At 39.6% G+C, this 9,323-nt stretch overlaps 1 pseudogene; it reads left to right on the forward strand.

The window, feature by feature from the left end:
* The first annotated feature begins 3,545 nt into the window (after window positions 1-3,545).
* On the forward strand, window positions 3,546-3,664 carry LOC116076634 (annotated as a pseudogene).
* The last annotated feature ends 5,659 nt before the right edge of the window (window positions 3,665-9,323 follow it).

Here is a 9,323-nt window from a genome sequence, read left to right on the forward strand (position 1 = left end):
AGTTCACAGGGACTGCTCCTCCTCCATGCAGCATTACTAATTAGCAGGGTAAGTTCAGCCTCATGCTAATTAGCAAGGTAAATTCAGAAGCATTGATCTCTTGGAGGCCTGATTGGCATTGTAAAAGAAGGGACTGGACTCCTTATGCCAGTGTCTAGGTTCTAAAATCACAGCATTGTTGTGATTGTTAGAAATTGTCACTCCCATCTATTGAACTGAGTACAGGGTCCCCAGTGAAGGAGTTAGAGAAAGGACCAATGGAGCTGAGGGGTTTGTAGCCCCTTAGGATGAACAACAATATGAACTAACTAGTACCCTCGGAGCTCCCAGGGTCTCAACCACCAACCAAGGACCGCACATGGAGGGGTATGATTGTTCTGGCAGCATGTGTATAGTAGAGGATTGCAATTTGATCATCAGTAGGAGGAGAGGACCTCGGCCCTGTGAAGGTTCTGTGCCCCAGTGTAGGGGGATGCCAGGGCCAATAAGTGGGAGAGGGTGGGGTAGCAGGCATGGGGAGGGGGGAGGCAACAGGGGTTTGTTTTTGTTGTTTTTGTTTGTTTGTTTTTTGGAGGGGAAACTGGGAATGGAGAAATTTACATGTAAATAAAGAAAATATCTAATAAAAAAATAAAAAAACAAAACAAAACAAAAAAAGAAATTGTCACTCCATTATTTGCTTCTTCCTTTTCATTCTTTTCCATGAATGATAGAACAGTGGTAATAATAGAATCTAATCAGTGATATGTTCATCAGTTAATAGAGCCTATATATAATTTATATATAAATATAACTCAGTTAAATATATTGGGCAAAGGACAAAGCCCAGCAATCATAAACTTCCCATGGGTAATAAATAAAAACTAACTATGCTAAGCACACTATATACACTATACAGAGGTATACAATATTTATTTATGCATTCTATAAATGGCAGGTATGTCTCTTCTAGTTGTCCCTCCTAAAAGCAATACTTCAATGAACACCTTTTTTAAAGGATGGTTATGCCATTTTTCAAGTTGTTTTTCCATTAACATTATTGCTTTTAGTCACAGATAAACAGTTGAGTTATATTCATCATAGGTTTTGGGGGTTTTGTTTGTTTTTTTGTTTGTTTACAGAAAAATTCAATGTTAGAAACTAAACCCATAATTTCCATGCATGCCTAAGAAGTAGTTTACCACTTAGCTACACTCCCATCCCAAGAAAAGAATATTATTGTAGAGTAATGGAAGACTCCATAAACAAATAGTCACCTTGCAGTTAGTATCCTGGAGGCTCACTGTGAGTCCACAGCAGCCAGTTCTCTCCAGTTTTGAATCTGCATGTAGTAGTCTTTTACATGTTGCAGTGGGGACCAGGAATATGTAAGCCACAGGATGTAATCACACCTAGTAATAATGTGTTATGGCTTGAACTATGTACCTCATAAAGAAATGCTGGATTCCTAGCACCCAGTACCTCTGAGTGTGCCCTTAATTGGAGACAGGGACTTTATAAAAAGTGATCGGTCAAAATGAGGACATCAGAGTAGACCCTGATCCAAAGTGACTGGCATGCTTATAAAAGAGGAAATTTATAGAAACATTGACAAGCACAGAGGGGATGAAGTGACAAAACACAGGGAAAGAGAGTGTCCATGAGTCACAGAGACAGGCCTAGGACAGATCCTACCATCTCACAACAGCTCCCTGGCACTTTGATGTCAGGCTTCTCACATCCAAACCTTAGAGAGTAAAATTCCATTTATGTTAGACTATCACAGCTGCCCTGACAACTAGTGAAAGCATCCTGGTATACACACAACACAGGTTCATCCAACCACAGAGACCCACTTGGCCAAAAGAAACTACTTGTAAATTTAGAAACTGTGTTTGCCTGTAAGCAAGACATTGTCTCCATAATAAGAGGTACATCTGGGGCAGTGACTGGGCACTTTCAATGTTTCTTGAGCAATGATAAAGATATGTCTGTGGCTTTGTGGCTGGCATTACACAAAGGAAGGGGGAAATTGTCTAATAAACTACTTTTGAGGAGTGAGACTTTCCCTACCACCCTTGAATGGTCATGTAAACTCATCATAAAGTCTAAACCATGAAATCATTTTGAAGTTTCTTTTTAGAATGTGACCACTTATCATGTACTTGTAGATCCGTGGCATATGTACTAAGGAAGTGGGTTGTTAATACGAAAATAATGGTCTCTATTCTTAGCTACAGAAATCTATTTACATTTTAGCATTGGCAAGACTTTTTGTTTTGAAGTGCTTGTGAAAGCAATCTCTCTATTCCAAAGTCAGGTCTCCATATGCTAATTTCACATGATGAACATACTTGAAATCACTTTCACACAACCCATGAATCCACAAACAACTTTAGGGAAGCAGAAATTTATTTGCCATCTTCAGTAAATTCCATCTGTTCCAGATGGCTTTCATATTTGTGTCCCTCAATATATCTTAACTTAAACATGGATCTCCCGACTCCTACTCTCTGCCTTGGATATTTCTGTTGAATTTTCCTCCCACCCTGACACGCCATGGCACTAATTATCATACCCCATAGATTCTATGTTAATATCACCTGCATTGGTTTGGAACTATATTGCCTTATGTCTACTCACGTGCCTTTCCCACTAACGCAGTCTGTTAAATGAACTCCATCTCCAATATGTTCCTGCTCAATTAAGCCAGCCATTTAGTTTCATGACCTTTCACACAACATCCAAGTTATTTTTTTTTTCTTTTTCGAGACAGGGTTTCTCTGTGTAGCCCTGGCTGTTCTGGAACTCACTCTGTAGACCAGGCTGCCTCAAACTCAGAAATCTGCCTGCCTCTACCTCCCAAGTGCTGGTTTTAAAGGGGTGTGCCACCACTGCCCAGCCAACATCCAAGTTATTATCCTTAAAAGTTGTCCAATTCCTAAAATTAATATCTAATATAATAGCTTTATTATGTATATTGTACCCATTCCCCCTCTTTACCCACTCCTACTCTTACTACATATACTACTCTTACTACGTTACTCCTACTCTTACTACGTTACTCCTACTCTTACTACGTTACTCCTACTCTTACTACGTTACTCCTACTCTTCCTACTCTTTACTACATGTATTCATGGTCCCTTTCCCACAGCTTCCTTTCTAACTTTCACCTTACCCAGAACACCCTTACTGCTTGTCTCTGCCATTCATCCAACTCCATGGAACCAATCTCAAAACTAACTCTTTTTTAATTAAAATGTTCTAGAGTTGTACAACTTCTACCCTGTGTCTAGGTCCAGTGGATGTATGAACCCAGTCATTTGGAGTTTATATGTGCAAATTCCATGTGTCACATGACCTCCTCCCTGGACTCTGGTTGTCTTCTGAAATCCAATTCATTAATCTTGCTGCAATAAGACCTATCGATAAACAACTATATAAGCTCCAGGTAGCTTCATAACAATTCAACTCAGAATCTCCAATCAAATAAGTTTTCTGCAATTTTATTTTAAATTCAGTTTTCAGAGCTTTATAGATTTGGGAATTATGAAAAGTATTGTGGTCTACGGCCATACCACCCTGAACACGCCCAATCTCATCTGATCTCAGAAGCTAAGGAGGGTCGGGCCTGGTTAGTACTTGGATGGAAGACTGCCTGGGAATACCAGGTGCTATAGGCTTTAAAAAAAAATCAGCCTGGTCTACAGAGTGAGTACCAGGACAGCCAGGATAACACAGAGAAACCCTGTCTTGAAAAACCAAAAAAAGAAAAGAAAAGAAAGAAAGAAAGAAAAGTATTGTGAACCTGGGGTACTTTCCTCAAATTTAAAAATCCTTATAGATGGACTAAATTCCACTTCCATTATTTTGTATATTGCCATTGCATAAGAAAAAATATTGTGCGGGTACTATATTGAATACTTTATATTCTCGCATCAATAGGAACCAACCAGACAAACAGAAACCATTTCTGAATCCATTAAAGAAAGCTTAACTTGGGGGTCAGTCACATAAATGACTAGAGGAGCATACAGACGGGAATGAGGAAGCCACAGAGAGGCACTATCAGCAAGCCTCTGCCACCTCCAGGGAATACAAATAAGAGTGAAGGCAGTGATGCATGAACCTAAAGCTAAGCAAAGAAGGAATCCTGGTGAGTCGAACCAGCAGAAATAGTTACTGAGTCCCGTTGTGACCTACAGACTCAGTTCAATCCAAATCAAAATCCCAGTGAGCCATTTTGCAGATGTCAACAATCTGCTTCTAAAATTCATGAAAAGAGGCAAGAGATTCATAATAGACAACACAATGCTAAAAGAGAAGAATAAAGTTTAAGAAAAGACATGATTCAGCTTAAAGACTGTCAGACTGCACTGGGCAGTGGTGGCACACACCTTTAATCCCAGCACTTGGGAGGCAGAGGCAGGCAGATTTCTGAGTTCGAGGCCAGCCTGGTCTACAGAGTGAGTTCCAGGACAGCCAGGGCTACACAGAGAAACCCTGTCTCGAAAAAACAAAAACAAAAACAAAAGACTGTCAGACTGCAATAACCAAGACATTCGCATTCATGAAGGAAAAGAGAAATAGATGAACAGAATACAAAAGGAACCCAAAGTAGACTCATAAACATAGTCAAACTTTCTCTGGCAAAGGAAAGTCTTTTCATTGAATATCCTAAAATGTAAAATCTTCATTAAAAATCTATCTAGAAAAATCTTCAGGAACATTGCTGCAAAGTAGATGATAAACTTAAATTTAACGTTGAAACTAAGAAAACTCATAGAAACCACCCAAGAAGAAGCCCTGGGTGACTTAGGTGATCTGTAAAAGTCCAATAGAGAAGGCAAGATCCATGAAAAAAAATAACTAAAAAACTGAGTAGTGTCAAGAAAATGAGAAGGTAAGTTCCAGACAATAATTACGAGTGGCACATAGGCATTGCCATCCAAACTTCACGATGATTCCTAAAGTTCAACAATAAAACCACCAACCAAAGAGTACACATGGAGGGATCCATAGCTCCAGTCGCATCTGTAGCAGAGGATGGTCTTGTTGGGCATCAATGGGAAGAGAGGCCCTTGGTCCTGTGAAGGCTCCATGCCCCAGTGTAGGGGAATGCCAGGGCAGGCAGGCAGACAGGAGTGGGTGGGTGGATGGGGTAAACACCCTCATTGAAACAGGTGTCAGGGATGGGATAGGGGAGTTTGGGGGGAGGAGACAGGAAAGGGAATAACATATGGGAAAAAAAAGAAAAACAAACACTCCAATTTTAAAACAGGACAAAGACATGGAAATACCACTCTGGAGAAGACGCATGTGAAAGGACAACTCACATCATACGTCATCAACGCTGAGAACAAGTACCCAATGCTGGCCAGTATAGAAGGCACCAAGGACTTTGATTCGTCACTGGTGGGAGTGAAGAATGAATGGTACAGCCATTTTGCAAACCTCTTTGTTAGGAGCTTATTCTGGTTAAATTTGGTTTGGTTTGGTTTGGTTTGGTTTGGTTTGGTTTGGTTTGGTTTGGTTTGGTTTGGTTTGGCTTGGCTTGGTTTTGGTTTGAAACATCTTCTGTAGCACAGGTAGGCCTCACCCTCATTATGTAACCAAAAATAAACTTCAACTTCTAGTCCTCCTGCCTCGGACTTCTAGAGAGCTGGGGTAGTAAATGAGTACCACTGTTGGAAGATCCTGCTATTAAGGTAGCAGTCCGCCATGACCCGGTAGCTCTCTGAGCTCAGTGTAACTCAGAGAACTCCCTTTCTTGGTGGGGCTTTCCCTTCTCCATTGACCTTATCTGGAGAGTGTCTCTAAGCACAGATGCCTGACCTTACTGGAGGATGACCCTGCACAGAGCTTCCTGCAAGTGCTGCATGATTCAGCATGTCCCACTCAGCTCTTCTTGCCGTATGACAAGTACAAGGTTATCCCTTACATACACTAATCCCTGAAGAGTGAAGTAGAGCAGAGCGTCTCACTGAAGCTGCCTCCAGGTCCTTCAGTCATACTCACAGTCGCCTGAATCCTGCTTGCAGCTTGTATTCCCTCTGCCTTCATGGGTCAGGGATCAATGATCCCCGGAGGAGAAGAGGAACCCACCCACCACCATGCTTTGTGTATGCTAGACAGTCTGTTAACAGAGTTACAAACCCATCCCTGGTTTCGCTGCTTTTTATGAAACCAAGCACACTTTTTCTCATGGGGATGTAAGCCTCCTTCGGACTTACCCAGAAGAATCCAACTCTTTGGTTCACACGCCAAAAACAAAAAACAAAAAAACAAACAAAAACAAAAAACAAAACAAAAAGCAAAAACAAAACAAAAAACAATGCTTTTTACATGGATATTTTAAGTCTTATTTATGACAGTTGTAACTTGTAAGTATGTGTATAAATTAACAAACTGTCATATTCAAAAAAACTGTTGTTGCATAAAGTTAACCTGAGACCCAGTAGAATTATACAGCATTTACTTGGACAAATCATGATCTATGGATGTCACAATACTGGAAGAAGAATTGCAAGTGGACATCTTTTATAAGATGTGCATATACAAGTAGAGCAGAAAAAAATTTGTTTGGTTCTGGTTATAAAATTATCTTACTTGGTCTGCTTGATAGAAGGCTCTAGTTATACATTTAAAAGTTAATTTGTGGCTTTTATGGGTTGAACTTTAGTTTCTTTTTTTTTCACATTGGCATTTACAAGAAATAGCTCTGGTTAAGTTTCAGTTATGTTTGCGAGTCAAACAAGGATAAAGTCACTTACGAGTCCTGGCTGGTTTTTGTCTACTATGGAATTCTTTCCTGCCTGGTCTCCATCTGAATGCTGCTCAAGAGTCTAGATTATATTATTTGCTACCAATTGCTATTACTGTAGATGAGATATGTTCTACTCTTAGAGAAATGTGTTGTTTAGTCATGGGGTACAAAGACTCTTTGATACTCTTATGCTTCAACATGTAGAACCAAGTTAGCATATCTTAGGTTTGTATTGTGTTCAAATGCTTCATTTAAGGAATATCTGTTTGAGTTGCTGACTTTATAAAAAAAAAAAATTACTAAGTGAATTTTGGCTTACAATTCAGACAGAATTTCCAACCACTTCTGAATTGAGTATGAACTGCCATTTTGTACTATAGAGTTAGGTAAGCCACCACACCCAAAGTACTGATTACTGTAAAAAGCAAAATATCTATCAACTCTGAAACATGCTGGAGATGCTCTTTGTCCTGCAGTATCAAATTCTTAAACAAGATTTAATCCTTTGTTCAAAACCAAAAATGTGCATTCATCTCATTTGTGTGCAACTGTGTTTGTCCTTAGTAAATGATAAAATTTTATGTTTTCCAAAGAATAGTTTCTTTCTTGTTTATCAGTAAATGTTTTATTTGACTACCTATTTTACATGCCTAAAACCACAGAATCATGTGAAGTTTCTCATGTATAAAGGAGCCACTGGGGGTGGGGAAATTTAAGAAATCTTAATGCAGTGGTTCTAACCCTTCCTAACACTGAGACCCTTTAACATAGTTCCTCATTTGGGCTGACCCCCAACCATAAAATAATTTTCATTGCTACTTTATAACTGTAATTTTGCTGCTGCTATGAATCATACTGAAAATATCTGTGTTCTCTGATAGTCTTCGTGACCCCTGTGAAAGGGTCATTCACTCTCTAAATGGGTCATGACCCACATGTTCAGGACTACCGCCTTAAGGTGCTCTCCAAGTTTAAGAGATCACAATGTGCCAGCACATATGGAGCAGTGGTAAGAAATGAACCACCCTAGTGGGGAATATTGGTAGAGAGAGAGAGACTCTGTATGTATGAAGGGAGGGAGACTGTAGACTGGACCCATCTCCCCCCAGTCCTTATACCAATATCTTAATCACCAGCATGATGATGTTGGGTTGGGTAGGGGGATTCAGTGAAGATTAATTTATCATTGCAGCACCTTCATTAATGAGATTACCATTGTAGTAAAAGGGAAACCCATTTGTGTGTGTGTGTGTGTGTGTGTGTGTGTTTAATTTATATTAATTAAAGATGACAAAGTTTGGATATTTTTAATCAAGGAACCAAGTCTGATACCTAACCTCAAAGTTAAGGAGCATGCAAAAATCATCCGTGACTATAAATTGTCTAAGACCCAAAGTCTGTTTTGCTCTGGGATCCTGGGGTTCTTTTGGATGGGTGCTCTCAAGTTCAGTTATTTATTTGCATCTACTTTGTCACTTGGCTTAGAACATACCGTGTCTCTATCGCTATTTGTTCCAGCACCTCTGACCCTCCAGCATTGAGCTGGAATTTGGGAAGGGAAAAAAAAATCTCTGGATCTTCATTAGCAAAGAATAAAACAAAAAACTTACTGGGCATCTGCCCCCCACTTTTCTAAAGACCTCTTTTCTTCCCATCATCAAACTTTATTATTTGGGGATGATCTCCAATAGTACAGGAAATAAGGAAACTGGTTCTCTGTTCTCTACTACCAAACTCCTAGTACCCATGAGCCACGGCTCCTCTCCAAGTCCTACCTTTGTAGGTAAGGCCTTTCTCTCTAACTGTGAGGTCATCATGCTCAAACCACCTTTAGTCCTTCTGCCCTAAGAGTACATGGTTCAATTTCACAAACCCTCACCAAACAAAGAGTCTCTAGTAGGAAATGAACTGTTCCTGACAGAGTGAAAAGAGAAGGCACAAGATACTCAAATGTATGCCCCATCTGTGACAATTTGGAGGTGGACAATTATTTTACACTCTGACGTTTAGATTAATATCTTTGAATAGAAGGATGATAGTATTTACTAATACTAACTAAGATCCACAGTTGTAAAGAGAACCAACTATTCCAGCATATATAGAGTGAACTGTAAAGCCCAAGGCAAATGAATGCTCAGCTATTTCTGCTGGACTTTATTTGATCCTCTATAATTAGAGGGCAATGCTCAGACTCTCCTAAGTTGGATAGCCATCCTCACTTGCCATGGTTATTGATTTTGTCGCTGTTTCCCATCTGTAACCACCATCATCTTTTCTTCTCTGAGCAATTCACAGCATGCAAGGAGTCCATGAAAAGAAGGTAGCAAACAGTGTCAAAATCCCAATCCCTGACAAGGCAGTGCTGATTCAAACATGAGCATGATGGATCCATGTCCATTGATCTTCGTTGATGTCCTTCCTTTTTAAATGTCTCCAAATAAATCAGTATTTTGGACTTATACAAAAAAAATTGTGATGTTTTCTTTGGACCTACCTTTTTCACACAGATTTCTAAACATAATTTTGTTGTGATTTCTACTATCTACTATGTCAGTTAGAAATAGTTTCATAGGTAA

The sequence above is a fragment of the Mastomys coucha genome, unplaced genomic scaffold (assembly GCF_008632895.1).
Source record: "Mastomys coucha isolate ucsf_1 unplaced genomic scaffold, UCSF_Mcou_1 pScaffold4, whole genome shotgun sequence".
Lineage (NCBI taxonomy): Eukaryota > Metazoa > Chordata > Mammalia > Rodentia > Muridae > Mastomys > Mastomys coucha.